General features: G+C 36.5%; 1 protein-coding gene and 1 pseudogene across 3 annotated transcripts in view; one reads left to right on the forward strand and one right to left on the reverse strand.

The window, feature by feature from the left end:
• Gabra6 (gamma-aminobutyric acid type A receptor subunit alpha6) overlaps positions 1-22,453 on the forward strand; it is a 150,392-nt gene that overhangs the window by 56,084 nt on the left and 71,855 nt on the right. The window lies entirely within an intron of this gene.
• Positions 7,543-7,702, reverse strand: LOC141418250 (U2 spliceosomal RNA; annotated as a pseudogene).

Consider the following 22,453-nt stretch of genomic DNA (forward strand, 5'->3'; position numbering starts at 1 on the left):
GATCACTTGCCGTTGCAATGGCCGAAATTGTTGTAAGATCTAGAAGTGTGTGAAAATCAGAAGTACCATTTTCAGGCCATTGTGAATGATTGTCTAGCTTGTACTGAGGCCAAATGGTGTTGCAGTCATAGATCAGTCGCTTAGGTTACATATCGTCTTGGTGACCAAGGGGGAGGGTGCAGAGAAGGCATCCCAGTGGATGCATCTAATGTAGAGTGGGAGGTCCCCATAATGTAGAAGGAAAGTGAGTGAGTGAGAGAGAGAGAGAGAGAGAGAGAGAGAGAGAGAGAGAGAGTACACTTCAGGCCAATATAGACCTAGGTCAAGATCTAGTCTCCCTTACATGACTCAGGCAAGGAGAACAGAATTGTCCAGTGCCTTTTGGTCAAAGTAAGCTGGAGGGGCTGTCAAGCTCTCACCTTGGGCAGAAGAAAGGAAAACAGAGAGGAAGAGCGAGAGAGAGAGGGAAAGAGAGTGTGTGTATCACCCAAATGGGTTCACAAGGGCGGGCATCCCCGGCCTGGGTGCTGTCCAACAGGAAATGTCCCAACTGGTTAGCCAGGCATCCCCATGCTAAGCGGTGGGTGCCCATGTGGGCAGGAGAGGCGTACCTGGCATAGCTACAACTTCATGACCAGGCAGAGCAGGTAGCCCGGCAGGAGGTTGACACTTACCGAGCCTGAGGAGTAGGTCAGGTGGAGAGCAGTGGAAGAGAGAGGCGAATGATGGATGAGAAAGCCAGCAAGGCAGTAAGTTCTGAAATCCACAGTCCAGAGGCACATGGGGTCAATTCAGCAGTCTGGGTTCAGGAGAGGGCAGGACACAAAGGCCAAGAGAGCAACCCCGGGCAGGATTGTCCTGTTAACTTCTCCCGGGTTTCAGCACCAGATGTAAGGAACTGTCGAATAAAGACCACACCACGTATGGAAAAGAAAGGTTTATTGGAACCAGACCACAGGGCTGTCACTCCTAGGTTCAGAGTGAAGTGGTTTGGCTGAAAATGGGTAGTGGGCTTTATAGGAGGGGCCAAGCCCATGGGGGAGCGAGAAAGTCTCTGGTCTCTGATTATCTGCGATCACCAGATGGAACAGGTCGACATGCCTGGCTAGTTGAGTAACTGGAAGTTCCTGAGTTGTTTTGCAAGCCTAGAAACAATCAGGCAGGGAAACACGCAGAGGAGAAACAAGTGGTCATAAATCAGGGAGTCTGGTTTCAGGGCTAGCCTCGGGAACTTCCGCCTGCCCCAAGAATGCCAGGAACCTAACACTTTCTTGACCAAATTCTTTCCATTTCATAAAAGTGAATTAACAATGGGTTTGTATTTCAAAGGTGAGAAGCAAAATTTAGGACTGCTGAATGTTATCATTGCCAACTTTGAAACTTGATTTATTCTTATTTCAAGAGGAAATACAATGTATACTGCACTTAAGTTATGAACATAAGACAAAGACAGATGTATGAATATGCCTAATATCCAGTTGTCATAGTTTGTTGAAAAATATATGACTTTCTCCAAGAGGTGTCTGGAGATTTTAGAAATTTTCCCCTCATTTTCTTCAGTATAGCACTAAGAAGTCTATTACTATTCAGTTATACATTATTGTTTTTGTCTATGTATGTCTCTGAAACAGTTAGCAAGGAGAATATGTAATTGACTTTTGTCATTGAGAGAATATGAAATTTCATAATAAAGGAAGGCAGTTATAGATTTTTAAGAAGCAAGAGTACCAAGGGAAAATTGATGCAAGAAAGCCATTTTGTGATTGCCCAATGAGTTAATCAACACTATTTCAGAGGTTGCATAAACAAGGGCAAATGATTGGGACCCTATCAAGAATAAATAATCTTTGTTTGACTTGCATGCTATGCTTTTTATGTAAGAATTGTTTTACTTAGGTTTCAAATCTTCTACTCAATGCTGTTTGACATTGCATGATTCTGTCTTACTTCTATGGCCCTCATGTTTACACACAGTAGAAACCTTCAATCAAGCATAAAAATCCTCTACCCTGTGAAACAACACAGAACTGTCAAAGGTATGAACAAAATGAAGGCAAATCAATTTGACACATATTTTCAACTTGGCCCACTTGGAAATATGTCTTTAGTGGAAGATTGAGAAGCCTAATCTATATGTAAGGCCAGTTACTCACCATGTTGGATTAATTAATATGTTTTCTCTCAGCATACAATTCAAATGGCTTACATATATACTTGAGACATCACAATAGTCTGATAATTCACATTTTGAAGAAGTGAAAAAATGAGATACCACTGTTTAAACAGTATAAAATTCAATTGTGTGGTCATATTTCAACTGACCTCAAGGAAATGTTTATTAAACATCTTATAGAAAAGTACATATTTCAGTTCTGGGAATAAAAATATACCTTCATTTTTAATTATCTTCTGATAGTAAGGTGAGTAAACTAGTATAAAGATACAATTTATAACGGGATTTTTATTTTGTGGAGGATAGAACCCAGGGCCTAGTGCATACTAGGTAAGAGCTTTACCATGGAGCTACAATCCCAGCCCTAGATGAAATATATAATAGGTAAATATAAATTATATAAATATAATCATAGATAGATAGTCTGGCAGAACTGGAGAACATCATTCTGAGTGAGGTCAGCCAGGCTCAGAAGACCAAAAATCGAATGTTCTCCCTCATATGTAGACTTTAGATCTAGGGCAAATGCAGCAATGTGGTTGGACTTGGATCACATGACAAGGGGAGAGCACAGAACAGAAGATATAGGAATAGGTAGAAAACCCAAAACATGAAAGCATTTGATGTCCCCACTCCAGAGGAACTAATACAGAAATCTTAAAGCAGCCGAGGTCAACACAAGAAGAGGATCAGGAACCAGTGTAAAGATCAGTTGGAGATGAAGCAACTTCGGTTGTGACACATTTGTACATGGAAGCAATGCTAGGAATCTCTCTGCATAGCTGTCATTTTCTCAACTAGCAAAAATCCTTCATTTTTCTTACTATGCTTATGTCTTCTCTTCAACAAAATTAGAGATAAGGGCAGAACAGGTTCTGCCTGGAAGCGAGGGAGGGAAGGGGTAGAGAGTGGGGAAGAGGGGCAGAGGGGGAGAAATGACCCAAACCATGTATGCACATGTGAAAAAATGAATAATAACAAAAAAGAGCCTCCAGGTCTGCCTCCTGGGGCAGCACTTTCGGTTATGTGTTTGTAGATGGAAACTTCTTTGCTAACAATTTGCTTTTCTCATCTGGAATGATAATACTAAGTGTCTCACATGACTTTTTGGGTAATTAAATTAAAAATGTACCTGAACTGTAGTTAACTGGCAAATAGAGAAAGTGCTTAACTAGTATTAACAATTTTGAAAATTTAATACTTGAAAATTTTGGTTTCAATAAAGATAGAGTAGCATGACTCATACTAGTCATCCTGTTAATAACAGTTATAATGTTTGGACAATTATTAAAACAACTGTTATGAAATAATGGTATTAAAGAAGCAGAAAGCAACCAAAAACAGAGAGAAACTAGAAAAAAGCAAACCTTAAAAGAAAGACAGCAATTTATCAGACTTTTGAAACCAAGTAGCTTTTCTCCAAGGGTACTCCCTGGTGTCCAGTGGGAAACAGAGAAAAGAACTTCATGGATAAATGATTATTTTTACTGGGGTGAAGAGACAGAGTTTGCATTTGAAGCTAGGGCATCTAGAAATTAAAGGGGTTATCTTCATAAAAAAGAGAGTGCCAAAATTGTGTGTAAATTCTCCTGAAATATTTTGCTGATGTCTACTAATGGCAATCAAAAAGAATCCAGATGAAATCTGCAGCTGGGAGTAAAAGACTACAGAAGAAATTTCAGCTGCCTGGTGTTGGAGAGACATTTGGAGTCCAAGTACCAGCAACTCAGAGGGGCTCCACAAACACCAGGGATTTCCACTGAAATCCCAGAAGCTGTGTGTCTTGTGAGTGAGCAAAAAAGTCTACATCCGAGTTCTCAGGCCAAGAACAAAGCTCTTAAGAGACCACTTAAGACACAGCACAGGTCAAGTCAGTCTGCTTGTTTCCTAATTCACTCTTGCAACAAACTACAACATTCTTTCATAAATGATAGCATGATCTAAATTTTTCTATATCATATCATCCACAATATCCAGCAGGTAATATTTACAATATCTAAGAAGAAAGAGAAAATCGGACTCAAAATTAAAAATCAAAATACAGAAGTAGACACACAGGTGACCTAGATGCTAGTACTATGAAATTAAAGAATAAAATCCCTTGAACAAGGTTTAATAAACATTTAAACAGATGTTATATATATAAGAAAGGATTCAGGGAAATGGGGTAAAAGCCTCTGAATCACTGTAGAAAAATGGAAAATCTAAAACAAAACTGAATGGAATTATGGCGGGAGGAAAACACAACTAGATTATTAAAGATCTGTAAATGGGCTGGACACAACAGGAAAAAGGTCAACAGATACAAAGTCAGATAAGTAATTATTCAAATTGAAAGACATAATAAAAATAGAAAAACAAAATCCAGGAGATGGAATTTAAGACCTCTACTTTATATCAAATTGTTGTGTAGTTATGATTCCTTGAGGAAAGAACAGATAAAATAGGGAAGCAAATACTCAAGTGATAGTACTCAAAGTATTTCTGACATTAATGGAAGACATCACATTGCAGAACCAAACATCTCACCAAACTTCAAGTATGGAAGAAAGAGACACCTAGAAGCATTATATTTAGACTGCTGAAGATAAAAGATAAAAATCTTAAAGGCCGCTAGATGGGAAGATGATGAATGGCATTCTGCTTGACAGCAAACGATGACGTACTTGTTACGGGGTGGTAATAGAGAAAGAAGAGAATGCCAAACCTTCTCAGTTTTGGGGACTGGGAGTAACCATGAGTCTAGGATTCTATATCTCCTCTTCCGATATGTTTCACAAAAGGAAGATAAATCAACATTTTTGGAGAAAGAAATAAAAGATAAAATAACTTTCATCAGAAAGTTAATAAATTTCTTCCTGTTTAAGAAAAGTAATCTATTAAGAAAACCAATGGCTGCTTGGTGGTGTGGCTCAAGTCATAGAGAGCCTGCCTAGCAAATGTGAGTTCCTGAGTTCAAATCCTGGTGCTGCCAAAAGAAAACTTGGATGTAAGAAAAGATGAAAATACATGAAAGTGGTAAATACATAGGAGCATACATGAAATAGCTTGTTTTTCTTAATTTGTTTAAATGGCTACTGACTGTTTAAAGCAAAAAATAACATTCACTGAAGTAAAATATGTTGTAATTGTAGCAAATTGAGGAAATGAAATTATACATGTTAAAGTGTGATGTTAATTCATTAGTGAAATGTTAATGACTCAAAGCACACATTGAAAAATAAAAAGTGCAGCTTATAGATTAGAAGGGTGATAAAATGTGAAATAATACAAAATAGCCAATCAGTACAAAAATGGAAGCATGGAATAAAACACCAGACAAGACATATTAAACACAAATAGACAAAAGATAGATTTAAACCCAGCATATTACCAAAGTCAAAGTATATGCAGAATCCAGAAAGAGACTGTCAGAGTGGTTTTAGTGAAGAGTCACACCAAAATTATATATGAAGACATAGACAAGGTGAAAATGAAAGAACAAGAAAAGATAAAGCTAATTCTGATAAAAGTAAATCCATATTAATAGCAATGTAGGATTCAAGAAAATGAATATTATGCAATACAAAAACGTAGTAAAGATAAATTATTCTTATCAAGAATTCATAGGACACAAACAAAAATCAGTACAGATATAGAAAGACTGGAGACCACTAGAAACCAGTGTGATTAAGTTAACATTTACAAAATAATACCTAGGGAAATTTCAGAATACATATATCTTCAGGTACATATAAAATATTTATCATAATAGACCACCCTTGATAAATCAAGCATAAACTGGTTCAAGATTGAAAACACACCCTGCATTCTTAGATCATCATAGAATGAAATGAGAAATAAATAACAATGGAAAGCTAGAAAAAATTTCAAATATCTGAAATTAATCAAAACATTCCTAAATGGTTCATGATCCAAAAAAGAAATCACAAGGAAAATTAGCAAATGTTTTGACTCAATGATAATGGCTTATATATTTAAAAACATGATGAAGGGGAAATGTGTAGCCTTAAGTTCATATATTAAAAAAGATTAAATCTTGTGAGTAAGCTAATAACTAACTGAAGGAGATTTAAATAAAATGAACCATTAAATGCAAACAGAAGGCAGTAAAGCAAATAAAAAGAATAGAAAAGTTTTTAAAGGAAACAAAGATAGGGAAAAAAGTTGCATTTTTTGAAAAATTAGTAAAATTGGTATACTCAATAGTAACACTGAAAATGGAGGAGGGGAACATATATTACCAAGATCAAAGAGAATTAGGGAGCATCACAACACTTCTTACAGATTTCACAAAGATAATGAAGGGAATTGGTGGAAAACCTTAGCATATTACATTTAATAACTTGTATGGAAAAAAATATACAGATGACTGAAAGGATAAGTAGATATTTTAAAGGTAGCTAGATACATATTCAATATAAAGTAACCATTTTTATTTCAATATTCCAGCAAACAATCAGCAAGGGAAATTTTTTAAAAGAACTACTCTAAAAACATGATAGAACATCAAATTCTAAGAGTAAATTAACCAAAATATATGAAAGAAGTATGCACTGAAAGCATTATAATACTGGTATAAATTTTAAAAAGCTACATAAATGGAATGATATAACATTCATGTTTTGGAAAGTAAATTTTGTTAAAAGATGTCTAAATTTGTCTAAAGACTCTGAAATTCCAATTAGTACCCAAGGAGCTTTTTAGAAATTTGCTCACTGCATGCAAACTTTATACAGGAATGAAAAATATTTAGAATGTAACACAATTTTGAATCAGATGCATACATTTGGAGGACTTGTACATACTTATTTTAATATATGGTATAAGTGTCTTGTTTTAATACATGCTATGAAAATACAATAATTAAGATAGTCCAGTATTTGCATAACTACAGATAACTAGATCAATGGAATAAAATCAAGAACTCAGAAATTCATCTATACATATATAATTGATTTTCAGCAAAGACATTAATATATTTCTTGACAAAATATATACTGTTTTCTCAACAAATTATGCTGCAATAATTATTTATATAAAGACATGAATTTTAATCCTACCTAAATCCTTAAACTATAGATCCATATCCTTTACTTATATATTTTCCTCAAGAAGACACAAGATAATATACTTAGGAGTAAATGATTTTTCTTTTCTTTTTTGTGGTACTGGGATTTGAACTCAGAGCCTTCACCATGAGCCACCCCACCAGCCCTTTTTTATGATGGGTTTTTTGAGATAGGTTTCTATTTGCCCTGCCCTGGATGGTTTTAAACCATAATCCCTCTGATCTCTGCCTCCTGGGTAGCTAGAATTACAGGCATGAGCCATGGGTGCCCAGCTTACACCCATTCTTAAATCCTCCACTGGGGTGCACTACTCCTGGAAGTACTGCAATACCGGGTGGATATGTGGAGTGGATATGTGAAGTGAATCTCCCTGCCCCCAAAACCCATTTAATATATTGTCCTCAGATAGAGGACAGATCAGATATTAAACTAAAAGACCAAAAGGCCAAGAAGTGATTAAATCACTTTTCATATTGAACACAGAAGGCATTAACAATTAAACACATAATTGGAAAATTGGACTTTATCCAAATTAAAAATATTCAGCTAATCAAAAGACATCTTTCTTTATTATTATTCATATGTGCATACAAGGCTTGGGTCATTTCTCCCCTCTGCCCCACCCCCTCCCTTACCACCCACTCCACCCCCTTCCTCTCCCCCAACCCCCTCAACACCCAGCAGAAACTATTTTGCCCTTATTTCTAATTTTGTTGAAGAGAGAGTATAAGCAATAATAGGAAGGAACAAGGGTTTTTGCTGGTTGAGATAAGGATAGCTATACAGGGCTTTGACTCACATTGATTTCCTGTGCGTGTGTGTTACCTTCTAGGTTAATTCTTTTTGATCTAACCTTTTCTCTAGTTCCTGGTCCCCTTTTCCTATTGGCCTCAGTTGCTTTTAAGGTACCTGCTTTAGTTTCTCTGCATTAAGGGCAACAAATGCTAGCTAATTTTTTAGGTGCAAAAGACATCTTAAATATGTTAAAGAAACAAGACATAAGAAGAACCATATATTTATCAAAAATCCTATTCATAAACTATAATTTCTATAAATCATTAATGAAAAAATAAGTAGCATTAAAATACACTCAAGACTTCCAGTAATGATTTATGTAGGAATGTGTAAAGATGGCCACTGATCATACTGATACATGTTAGATACCATTATCTTCAGATACCATGGAAAAGCAAACAGAAGCATCCCATACTTATTGGAATGGCTGAAATTAAATTATCTGATGATGCAAACTGTTGACAAGAATTTAAAGAAACTGATGGTAAGAGAATAGAGTGGCAAAACCATTTTGTAAAAGTATTGAATAGTTTCCATTAATTTTAAGACATATCTGCCCTGTAATCAAGAAATTCCACCTACAGGTATTTACAGAGAGGGAATTATAAGATGTTTTCATTTGTACAATGATGTTTATGGCAGCTTTATTCATAATAGTGAAATACTGGAAACTGCTTGAATGTTCATCCACAATGAATTAATAAATAAAATTGGTATATTCACACAATGGAATATAGCAAAATTAAAAGGTACAGACCATTGATTACACAACAAGGATCATTCCCCAAAATATTATGGTATAGGATTCCATTTATATAAAGCTCAAACAGGCAAATATAATCAGTAGTGACAGAAAACACATTGGTCATTGTCTCAGAAGTTACTGACTGCCAAAAGGCATGAAGAAAAATTTGGGTTGGATGGGATATTCCACATTCATATTTGCAATGTTTGCATTGAGATATATATATATATAATATATAAAATTTTCTAGAACTACACACTTAAGATTCATTACTTTTACTATAGATGAAATGTATTTCAATGAAAAATAAAATGAGTGATACAATAAACCAGAGTCATAAAGTTTAATAATGCCAACACAAAAATTAGAATATCAATTGGCTTATTTATTTTCTAAAACATTTAGGATTGTGAGAATTTTAATATAAAATGAAAAATCCCTAATAAAAATAACACGAATTTTTTTTGCTGTAGAGTATCTGGTATATACCTGCTAAGAAATTTAGTTTTCAGAATAATATCTCAGGTGTTAGGAAAGGAAAACATAATTATTTATGAAATCTGTGCATAGTTCCTGTGTATGACCCTGACATTTTACGTGCTATTCTGAATTACAAAAACAGAGAGTTACATCATAGCCACATTGCAATCCCTATTTGATTTCCCAATTGCTTACATTATGGAAATATGGTAGTACTAACTTAGGTGGATTCCATTTACTCAAGAAGAGATTCATACAATAGTCTGGCTCTTTGCTCAGCAGGTATTTTCTTGTAATATATCTTCCAGTAACAGAGTATCAAAGCCTAAAGAACTTTTCCTTATTTGATTGTTAGTTTTCCCATAACGAAACCACAGACTGACAGTATCTTTTTCATCACTGAATCTTCATTTTACAGTGTAATGCCTGGCATGTTGTTGGTGACCAACAAAATTTTACTCATGAAATCCATGATAGAATGAATTCAAACACACACTTCCACCTTGAAGCCTTAACTTGGACACACTATTGCTTATAACACTAATGGTAAAAATCATAGGTCTGAATAGCTTACCATTCCACTAATTCTGCTAGACACCTTATAGCACACACATATGTTGTTCCTCAACATAACATTGTAAGGGTCAAAACCTATGTCATTATATGCATGACTCTATTGTTTACTTCTGCCAAAAATGTATATTACAAAATAGCTTCTGTTAAAATGTCTTGAAATTGGTAGATCAGAGGATGAATGTTGTGTTACTTGTAAATGACACAATTAAACAAAAGTGTTGTTCAAATAAAAATGCCATATAATGCAGATAACATCTATGATTTTGGTGAACATTTCTGAATAAATTGCTTTTAGTGTACTCTACTGCCACATACGAGTTTTAGCACCATTAAATTCAAGATAGTTTCTATTATAATGTAAATACAATTATTTGTAGTAATAGAAATTTTAAAAATACTGAAATTGATTTATACTACAATTAAATCCTGGAACAAATAATTTCATTTGTAAGTCTGGGTCCAAAGTATACTTTCAACACTCAGTACACAAATCATTTTCACATCTTTTCATAATTTAGCTATATTTGCTCACTTAAATTAGTATACCATGTGGGAAAAATAATTAGAGAAAATTGTGTAATTTGAGTATGTTCATAAATATATTTGTGAGCTTACTATGTGCTGTATCTATTTTACTATTCCATACTAAAATAAAGTTCCATAAAAATCAGAATTACTTTTTATTGGGATAATTTTCCTGAAGTAAATCCTTTAATAATAAAGCATTTATCACATTCTTTCACAATTATTAGCAAATTTAGCCTAGGAAAATAATCCTGTCATATTTCACCCATGACTATTGCTTGTTTATTTAACTGGTTCCTAGGGTGACTTTTTTATCATGAGATACCCTTCTTCCCACTAACAAACTTCCTCTTCAATAGATTTCCTGAACATTGCTCTCAACAAAATTTTAAACAACTTCATTCCCATAAGAAATAATTATTGTAATAAAGATTACATAGAAAAGATTCATAAAATGATAAGTATGGTGATACAATACTATCCCATTTCCTACTCTATAGTTTCATAGAATAGAGATAATTTCTTTTAATTAGATCAAAGTATATGTTCCTCCCAACAAGTGAGTTTTAGTCGCTTTTCATAGCATCACAGATCTTTAGAAGGGAAGGAATTTCAGGAGGCAATACATTGCAGTGGCTTTTGAAAGGTAAAATATTTCATTTATACATAATATAGGGCACAGTTGAGGCCCAGAGGAGTACCTCTATACTGGAGTTAGCAACATAACTATGGAAGTGCTAATATCTCTGCTCTGGATGATTTCATCCTTTCCAGAGAGACTTCAGTCAACTCATAGTGTAACGTCAGCAATAGGTTTCACAATCCAGTCAAATATCCTTCTTTCTGCTGCATTCCTCAATTCTGCTTTCTAGTAACATTGTGAATTCTCTTTATTGGGCTAATTAAGTCTATTTATTAATGTTAGAAAGCTTATGAAAAAGATGAATGACCTAGTGGCCCACCTCTCCAAATATTGAATATATTAACCCAATATTTTATCCCTACCACCACCCCAATTCATATGCTAGAATATATCTCAGGCCTTATCATAGTGAGGCACAAAAATGAAACTGTACTTTTTGGCAGACAGGAGTAAATAGAAGAGCATTCCAGTCAACAACCAGATTCGGAAAACAATGGCTGGAGATCAGATTATTCTTTCCCAGAGGCAAAGCCAGTGATTTATTGAGTATTTAATAAATATGATGAGGGCCTCTTTTCTTCTTTCCTTCTTTCTCTCATTCCTTCTCTCTTTTATTCCTTTTCTTTCCTCCCTCCCCTCTTCCCTCTCTTCTTTTCTTTCTTCCTTCTTTCCTTCCTTCCTTCTTTCCTCTCTCCTTCCCTCCCCACTTTCTCTCTCACTCTCTCTTTCCCCTTCCCTCCTGTCCACCCTTCCTTCCTTCTCTCCTTCCTTCCTTCTTTCTTCCCTTCATGTTCATTCTTTTCTCACCCTCTCTCTCCCTCCCTCCCTTCTGTCCTTCCTCTCTTATAGTTTCTTGAGATTGGAAATCTTAAGAAAACAGCACTCTAATTCTATAAACCACAAAGACCATCACAGAGAGCTAGAATCCATCCTAATTTTACATTAACAGCAATAGAGACTAGTTTTACTCTACTGATAATTTGATATGCGAATTATCACCATATTTACATATTCCTTAAAAAAGAGTTCTGAGTTCCAGTAGAAAACTTTAGAGAAGGTACAATATTGCAAAGACATGTCTACTTTTAATCAATGACAATTATATCTTAAAACTTTTGTTTCTTAAATGAATCCAAATTAGGCAAGAAAATAACAGAAAATAGACCTGTTTTGATTATTTATTCATTTGCAAAGACATTTGTCATTTAATGAGAAAGAAATGTTTCCTTTTGCCCTATCTTCCTCCTCCAATTAAATTATCAGGTACCAGATGATTTGATTGAAGATGTATTATCAATATTCTATGAAGCTCTATAATTTAGTGCTAAACCTATGTAAATAAGTATCATTAGCTGTTGGTTTCCTTGCTGCTGGAGAATGTGAAAAATGAGGCTCTGTGATTTCAGAAAGTCAAGGTAGGAAGTCCTAAGTAAGCCTGTAAACTAGAGATTGGCAAATTTGCTTCTGTAAACTCTCAAACAGTAGGTACTGTCAGCATTGAGGATGAACTACACAGGTTATCCTAAGGAATACTTAATTCTGCTGTAGGGTAATGGAGTCTCCTTCTCCTCTTCTTTCTTCCTCTTCTCTTTATCCTCCTCCTCATCCTTCATATGGTCTTGCTTTGTAACCCAGGCAGTCCTTGAAAATGTGTATCCTGCTCCTCAGCCTCCCAAATGCTGAAATTATAGGCATGTACCATCATACCTAGCTCATACATTTCAAAATAGTTAGTAGACAGGACTTTGACTGTTCCCAACAAAAAGAAATGATACATGGACTAGGCCACAAGGAAGAAGTGGTTGAACAATATCATCATGGATCTTTCCTCACTCATACACCTTACTGAATTGCAATCCCCACACCAAACTTCCTGCAGAACTGCTAAAGAAGTCAGGGCAGGTGTCACTGTAGATTTGATTCCACTAGCACCCTGTAAGGATGCCAGTGGCCTGGATCTGTTTACAGAGCATGGAATCCAAAGCTGGTAGAGAGAAAGTCTGGTGAGAGAAGCCACAGTAATGGAGATGTCTGATCCAGCCAATCTAGCCCTTTAGTGGAAACCATCAAGACTACAATAACCTTGTCACAGAAATTCCCATGACAGAAAAAATAGTCAGTCCTAAAGACCTGCATTGTCCTTTGACCAGTAATAGCTCCATCTAGGAAGTCTTGACACATAGCTAAGAATTGAGACTACCAAGAAGCCAGTAAAAGATCCAAGATGGTGACTAGGGTACAGAGCAGAAAGTCTAACCTCTGTGACTCCAAAACCTCCCTGAGAAGTTAGAGGCACACCTGGGTAACTCTGACTGCTTCTTGACAAACTAATAACTGCCATCACACTAGGCGCAGGAAAAAAGGACTGACCCTCAAATCAGCTTTTAATTGTACCTAACAGCTGTGACCTGCTGCACAGCCAGCAAGGCATATCCAGCCCTGTAGAAACCCTCCTCCCTATAGCAATTTTTTTCTTTCCTCTTTTCTTTTGTATTTCCTTCTCTGCTCCTTCCTATATCAAGTGGAAATAAAGCACCAAACAGAATCAAACCTTTGGCACCCAGAACCAGTAGTCCAGGGAAAGCTTCCCCATGCCACATTACACTGAGAAAACTTGGAGCCATTTCTCACTGTTGCTGCTGCTGCCACCAGCTCCAAACTTGCCTGTGTGTCATTTGACAGACCAAACAGGTGAGCATCACATGGAACTCCCCCAGTCATCTCTGGGAACATAAACCAGCACAGCCCCTGGGAAGCCTGACCCCTCCAACAAAAGTGAAAAATAGTGAACTGTAATCCAGCACAACAGCAGAGGGGGCTGGAAGGCTGAAAGTGCACCAGACAAAGGAGGAGTGGCAGGGAGCTGGTCTCAGCACTGAACTATCAGTAAACAAACATAGGAAAGGCAAGAAGGCAGAGAGCAGGCAGGTGATAAGCCACTCCCCAAAACAGGGCAGATAGTGGATCACAGAAATCATCTCCTGAACCAGTGAGCAGCACCCAAAACTTAATTGCACTACAAAACTCAAAAGCAAACAGTGAACCTTCATAACACATGGACAGTGGAGGGGGCTAATGGAACACTGAATCTTCCCCAGAGAAAGGAGGCAGGGCAAAGAAATAAACCCCTTGTGTGGAAATCCCAGGAAACAAACAGAGCAAAAATCCACCTCAAAAGCAGGGCAAGTGGTGGATGGAAGAGCTGATCTCCTGAAACAGATGCCACATTCAAAACTGAACTGCCATACCTTGCTGGGAGAGGAGCTGACCAAACAGCTGCAGCTTAAGTGTAACACAGCTATCAGGTGGGAAATAAATAGCGCTGACCACCCTGCAGGATCTGGTAAATCTACCTCACCTCACAATCTCAATTTAACTGATAGTCAGAATAACAAAACACTACTCACAAGCCAATCACCTGGTGAGACCACATCAGAGCTTCTGCTTATATGCGAATACCAGGACTGGATGCTGGAGGAGTAACTCTAGAACTTAAACTAAGACTGAAAGTCTATTGTTCTGAACCTGGTGGGTTTTTTGTTATTGTTGTTTGTTTGCTTGTTTTTTGTTGTTTGTTTTTTCCTGTTTGCTTTGTTTTGTTATTGTGGGTTTTCTATTTTTGTTTCTATTCCTAGTATCTTTTCTTTTGTCTTCTTTCCATACCATCAACTTTACCATCATCATCTTCTCATCCCTACTCTCACCCCCTTCACTCTCCCTCCTTCTCCTGTGCTAAAATCCATTGCTGTCCTTCTCAACAACTCATTCTGCCCCTTCTCACCCACTCTCTCCCCCTGCCTTCACCTTCCCTTCCATTCTCCCCCAACCTGTCACCAGACTACCCCTCCCTCCTTCACACTCATCACCCACTGACCAAACCTACTATACCAACTTTACACAGCCCCAGCCCCCTTCAATCCCTGACACAAGCACCCTACACTACAACAGATATACACCCAAACACACACAAGGACCACAAAAACCAGCAGCCCCCACAAAGCTTCCTCCACTGACCTACCCCACTTCCCACCTCCCCTTTTAGTCCCACCCTATCCAACTCCCCAAATTTCTATAGCTAGCCTAACAAATGTTAAGTCCCCAACTCCCACTGCTTATAGATATTACCAGCAAGGGGTCTTCTATATACCACATAACCTACTGGTATCTGAGAATTAGTTATTACTAAATTACACCCAGATCATGGACAGAAATAGCACACCAACCTAGCTAAGAACCAAAACAACCACAAAATGAAAACTAAATCAAGGGGAAGAAAACAGGTGGCCAAAACCACCAACTAGCCTATCAAGAACAAAGTTGCACAATACCAAGTGGAGTGATGGGAAGAAGAAAATGGATGGAAACCACTCTTCTCAAAAAAAAAAATAATAATTTAATACAAGATTCAGAGGGAAATGAAGAAAACAGATACACAGTTCCTGACTCCAAAAAAACAAAGATAACCAACACCAAGGAACCCAGCAATGCCCACAAAAAACACCTTCAAAGAAGAAATACAGCAAGTAATCACTGAGAAGTTCATAGAGAAGACACAATTCAGTTAACAAACATGTACAAGATGCACCAAAGAAATTTCAAGACACCCAAAATAAAGAATATAAGGCACAGTAACAAATAAATGAATTCATAGAAGTCCTAAATAAATACCAAAGTGAAACAGAGAACACTATAAATAGAGAGATAAATGAATTAAAGATGAAAATAGAAAATATTAAAGAGGAAGTGACCCATGAAATGGAAAACTTCAGAAAAAAGAATCAAACAGAAACCCAAAACACAGTGGAAGGCCACTCTAGCAGACTAGAGCAAGTGGAAGACAGAATCTCAGAACTCAAAGATAAAATAGAAATTAAAGAAAAAACTGAGGTACTGTTAGTCAAACAACTCAAGACCTGTGAAGGAAATATGCAAGAATTCACCGACTCCATCAAAAGACTAAACCTAGAATCATTGGCATTGAAGAGGTAGAAGAGGTCCAAACAAAAGGGATTCATAATATATTCAATAAAATAATAACAGAAAATTTTCAAAATCTCAAGAAAGTTAGGCCCATTCAAGTACAGGAAGTCTCCAGGACACTAAGCAGACTTGACCAAAATAAAACTTCCCCACAACATATTATCATTAAAACAACAAGCACAGAGAATAGAGAAAGACTATAGAAGGCTGTAAGAGAGAAAAATAACATATAAAGATAAATCCATCAAAATCACAGTAGATTTCACAACAGAAACCTTAAAAGAAAGAAGGGCATGGAGTGAGGTATTCTGGACACTGAATGACAATAACTTCAGCCCTCAGATACCTTACCCAGAAAAACTATCATTCGAAATAGATAGAGCAATAAAATCTCCCAAGATAAGCACAAACTAAAACAATATATCACCAAGTCACCACTACAAAAGATTCTTCAAGGAATTCTGCATGCAGAAAATGAAAGCAAACAAAACCATGACAGGACAGGCAGTACCAAACCACAGGAGAAGAAAAGACAAGGAATCAGAGATTAACATTGATTCAGCTGCAAACAACCAAACCCTTAAACATTGAAAACAACTAAATGGCAGGAATCACCACATACCTATCAATATTAACACTGAATGTCAAAGGACTTAATTCCTTCATCAAAAGACACCATTTGGAAAATTGGATTGAAAAGGAAGATCCAACAATTTCTTATTTATGAGAGACCCATCTCATTGACAGAAACAAGCTCTGGCTTAGGGTGAAAAGCTAGAAGAAGATTTACCAAGCCAATGGCCCCTGAAAACAGGCAGGACTAGCAATACTTATGTCAAACAAAGTAGATTTCAAGCATACATTGATCAAACAAGATAAAGAAGGACATCCCATATTAATAAAAGGAGAAATACACCAAAAGAAAATAACAATTATCAACCTATATGCACCCAATGTCAGTGTACCCAATTTCATCAAACATACTTTAAAGGACTTAAAAGCACATACAGACTCCAACACAGTGGTAGTGGGAAACTTTAATACCCTCCTATCACCAATAGATAGGTCATCCAAACAAAAAACCATAAAGAAGTTCTAGAAATTAATCACACCCTAGATCAAATGAACCTGGCTGATGTCTACAGAATATTTCATCCAACATCTGAGCAATATACATTCTTCATAGCAGTCTATGGAACTTTCTCCAAAATTGTCATATCTTAGGGCACAAAACAAGCCTCAGCAAATATAAGAAAATAGAAATAATCCTCTGCATTCTATCTGATCACAATGCATTAAAACTAGAGCTCAATAACAAAAACAACAGCAGAAAATACACAAACAATTGGAAGCTGAATAACACATTGCTCAATGATCAATGGGTCATTGTGAAATAAAAGAGGAAATTAAAAGGTTCCTGGAAGTTCATGAAAATGAAATCATGACCTACCAGAACCTATGGGACACAGCAAAGGCAGTCCTAAGAGGAAAGTTTATAGCCATGAGTGCATATATTAAAAGGACAGAAAGATCTCAAATAAACAACTTAACACTACATCTCAAACTCCTAGAAAAACAAGAACAAACAAAACCTAAAGCTAGCAGAAAGAGAGAAATGACAAAAATAAGGGCCAAAATTAATGAAATAGAGACCAAAAAAGCCATACAAAGAATCAATGAAACAAAAGCTGTTTCCTTAAAAAAATAAGTAAGATTGACAGACTCCTGGCAAATCAAACTGAAATAAGGAGGGAAAAAACCCAAATCAGTAAAATCAAAAACGCAAAAGGATAACAACAAACACCAAGGAAATCCAAGAAATCATCAGAGATTACTTTGAGAACCTATATTCCAATAAATTTAAAAATCTTAAAGAAATAGACAAATTTCTAGATACTTATGACCATCCAAAACTGAACCAAGAGGCTATTAATCACCTAAACAAATCCATAACACGAAATGAAATTGAAGCAACAATCAAGAGTCTCCCAAAAAAGAAAAGTACAGGACCTGATGGATTCTCTGCTGAATTCTATCAGACCTTTAGAGAACTTATAACAACTCTCCTTGAACTTTTCCACAAAACAGAAGGGGAAGGAACACTGCCTAACTCATTCTATGAAGCCAGTATTACACTTATCCAAAACCAGACAAAGACACCTCCAAAAAGGAGCACTATAGGCCAATCTCCTTAATGAACATTGATGCAGAAATCCTCAATAAAATAATGGCAAACTGAATCCAACAACACTTCAGAAAGATCATTCACCATGACCAAGTCACCTTTCTCCCAAGAATGCAGGGTGGTTCAACATATGCAACTCCTAAATGTAAAGCAGCACATTAATAGAAGCAAAGAGAAAAACCACTTGATCATCTCAACAGATGCAGAAAAAGCCTTTGAAAATATTCAACAACACATCATGATAAAAGCTCTAAAAAAAATAGGAATAAAAGGAATGTGCATCAACATTATAGAGGCTGTATGTGACAAACCTATAGCCAGCATCATTCTTACTGAAGATAAACTGAAACCATTTCCCCTAAAATCAGGAATGAGACAAGGGTGCCCACTCTCCCCCTCCTATTCAACATAGTGCTGTCATCCCTAGCAATAAGGCAAGAAGAAAAAATAAAAGGATTACAAATAGGTAAAGAAACTGTCAGAGTATCCCTATTTGCAGACAATATGATCCTATACCTCAAAGACCCAAAAAACTGTACCAAAAAACTCCTAGATGCCATAAACAGCTACAGCAATGTGGCAGGATACAAAATCAACTTACAAAAATCATTAGCTTTTCTATACAACAACAATGAACTAATTGCAAAAGAATATATGAAAACAATTCCATTTACAAAAGCCTTAAAAAAAAAAAACCAAATACCTAGGAGCAAACTTAACAAAGGATGTGAATGATCTGTACAAGGAGAATTACAAACCCCTGAAGAAAGAAACTGAGGAAGACTACAGAATTTGGAAAGATCTCCAATGCTCATGGATTGGTAGAATCAACATAGTAAAAGTGGCTGTACTCCCAAAAGCAATCTACATGTTTAATGCAACTCCCATCAAAATCCCAATGACATCAATCACAGATATTGATGTGGAAAACACAAGAGACCACAAATAGCCAAGGCAATACTCAGCAAAAAGAGCAATGCTGGAGGTATCACAATACCCGACTTCAAACTATATTACAAAGCAATAGCAATAAAAACAGCATGGTACTGGCACAAGAACAGACATGAAGACCAGCAGAACAGAATAGAGGACCCAGATATGAATCACACAGCTATGCCCTCTTTATTTTTGACAAAGTTGCCAAAAACATTCATTGGAGAATAGATAGTGTCTTCAACAAATGTTGCTGGGAAAAGTGGTTATCTGCCTGCAGAAAACTGAAACTAGATACATGTTTATCACCCTGTATTAGTATCAACTCAAAATGGATCAAGGACCTTAATATCAAACCCAAAACTCTGAAGTTAGTACAAGAAAGAGCAGGGAATACTCTGGAAGCAATAGGTAGAGGCAAGGACTTCCTCAACAGAACCCCAGCAGCTCAGCAACTGAGAGAAAGGATGGACAAATGGGACTACATGAACTTAAAAAGTTTCTGCACAACAAAAAAAGTGGTCTATAAACTGAAGAGACCACCCACAGAGTGGGAGAAAATCTTTGCCAGCTATACATCAGACAAAGGACTGATAGCCAGAATATTCAGGCAGCTTAAAACACTAAACTCCCCCCAAATCAATGAACCAATAAAAAAGTGGACAACTGAACTAAACAGAACTTTTTCAAAGGAAGAAATCCAAATGGACAAAAAAATATGAAAAAAATGCTCACCATCTCTAGCCATAAAGGAAATGCAAATCAAAATCACACTAAGATTCCACCTCACCCTTGTTAGAATAGCTATCATCAAAAATACCAACAACAACAAATGTTGGTGAGAATGTGGGGAAAAAGGAACCCTCATATACTGCTGGTGGGAATGTGAGCTAGTACAACCACTGTGGAAAACAATATGGAGGCTTCTTAAAAATCTAAATATAGATCTGCCATATGATCCAGCAATCCCACTCTTGGGGATATATCCAAAAGACTGTGACACAGGTTACTCCAGAGGCACCTGCACACCCATGTTTATTGCAGTGCCATTCACAATAGCCAAGTTATGGAAACAGCCAAGATGCCCCACCACTGACGAATGGATTAAGAAAATGTGGTATTTATATGCAATGGAATTTTACTTAGCCATGAAAAAGAATGAACATCATCTTAAGTGAAGTTAGATAGGCTCTGAAGGCCAAATTTCATATGTTCTCCCTCATATGTGGACTTTAGACCTAAAACAAATACAGTAATATTATTTGACATGGGTTACATACTAAGGGGAGACTACATACAGTAGAAATAGGGAAAGTTAGGAAAACAAAACTTGAAAGCGTTTAAAGTACCCACTGTAGAGGAGCTAATATAGTAATCTTAAACTGACAGAGGCCACTATGAGAAGGTGACCAGGAAGTAGTGAAGAGGTCAGGTAGAGATGAATTAACCTGGATTGTAATACACTTGTGCATGGAATCAGTGCTAGGAATCTCTCTGTATAGCTATCCTTATCTCAAACTAGCAAAAACATTATGTCTTTCTTATTGCTTATGTCTTCTCTTCAACAAAATTGGAGAAGAAGGCAGAATAGGTTCTGCCTAGAAGTGAGGAGGGTGGGGGGAGTGGATGGGGGTGGAAAACAGGGGGGAGAGATGGCCCAAACAATGTAGGCACATATGAATAAAAAATGAAGAAAAAAAATAAAATTAAAATGCTAGTATACAGATTTACAGATGACTTGCAGATGATTAAAAAAGTTGGGGACATCTAATATAAGTATGTAAATATCACAATGTATCTCCCTGTACAATTATTTATATGCTTATAAAATTTTTAAAAAACTTAAAAAAAAAGAAACCAGTAAAAACAGGGTACAGCCCAGCAGGTGTTGACATGGGAACTGAGCAGTGCTGTTCTAGAGGGCAACAGACTGTGAGTTGGGGGGGTCTGAGGAGAGTGTTGAAGACTGATTCATTAAGAGCCCAGATCTGAGAAGCCATCATATAAACTGGTAATCAGAACTTTAAATCTACTTTTCTGTACTGGGGAACCAGCTCAGGGATTTGAGCAGCTAATCTCTCTAAGTCTCCAAATGAAGCAGCCTTTACTGGACTAACCAGTTGAAAAAAAAAAAAAGCAAAATACCAAAATACCAGATATCAGTACCTGTGCTCCTGTGTGCTGGAAGGTAATGAAAAAGATCCTACTTTTATTTTCGACTTTTTGGTTTATTTGTTTTTTTGTTTTAGGCATTTTGATTCTCTCTTTCTCACCTTTGTTTCAGTTCTGCTTTTCCTCCCCTCTGTTTTTTGCAGTCATTATATATGAATCACAATGCTCAATTTTTAAGTACATCTTCCCTCTCTCTCTCCTGTTGCCCTCCCCCATTTCTACCTTCTCTCTCTCTATAATTAGAACAGCTCTCTCTCTCTCTCTTGTTTTTCCTCTCTATTCCCCTGTTCACAATCCTTTTTTATTTCTAGCAGGCAGTTAGATTGCCAAATCATTACTTTCATTTGTTTTTTTTTTCCTTTTCTCTTCATTCTTTCTTTCTCAATATACCTTTAGCTCATCATTTCTACCTATCTCAGTTTTCTTTCTCATTACACCCTTATTAACCTTAGCCACCTCCCCTTCAGTCTTATAACACCATACACCCCCAACTATTTATTAGCATTACCCCACCTATCTTTTTTCCATTATCTAATGTTTTCCTAGTCCACAGAGTATTATCTTTGCATCTTTATTCCTGCAAAGATACTTGAGTAGTGGTAGTGACTGCTTTTTGTTAGGGATTGCTGTCTTTTCCTGGTGGATATCTATCATCTGGGATTGCTTTTGTCCCAAGATTCCTCTGCCTCAGTGGAGTAGGGTGCCAGACACAGAGTCTTCAGCTTTGTGGTCAATGTTTTATTATGTTTTGACCCACGTCCACAACTCCAGTGATAAGAAAATACATCACACCTCAGTCACTACCCAGTCTTTCCTGAACAATGTGAATATTTGAACTGAAAGAATACAGGAGATTAAGACCTCTAGCCAACAAAGTGTAGCCCTGAGTTCAAATCCCAGTGCTGAAACAAAACAAGACAAAAAAACCTAACAAAACCTCCAGCCAAAAACTTGGCCTCAGATGCATAAATCCCTACACAGAAACATAAAAGAAACATGGAAACAAAAGTAATATGACAACACAAGACAACATTTCTCCTTCAAATGTCAACAGTCCCACAATGGGTACGTGAATAATAGTGAAACAAATAATAAAATTTCAAAAGAAAAAAATGATAAAATGATTAACAAAGTTGAGGAGGATATGCCTAAATTTGAAGACAATAGAAATAAA

Source organism: Castor canadensis, chromosome 16, assembly GCF_047511655.1.
Source record: "Castor canadensis chromosome 16, mCasCan1.hap1v2, whole genome shotgun sequence".
Lineage (NCBI taxonomy): Eukaryota > Metazoa > Chordata > Mammalia > Rodentia > Castoridae > Castor > Castor canadensis.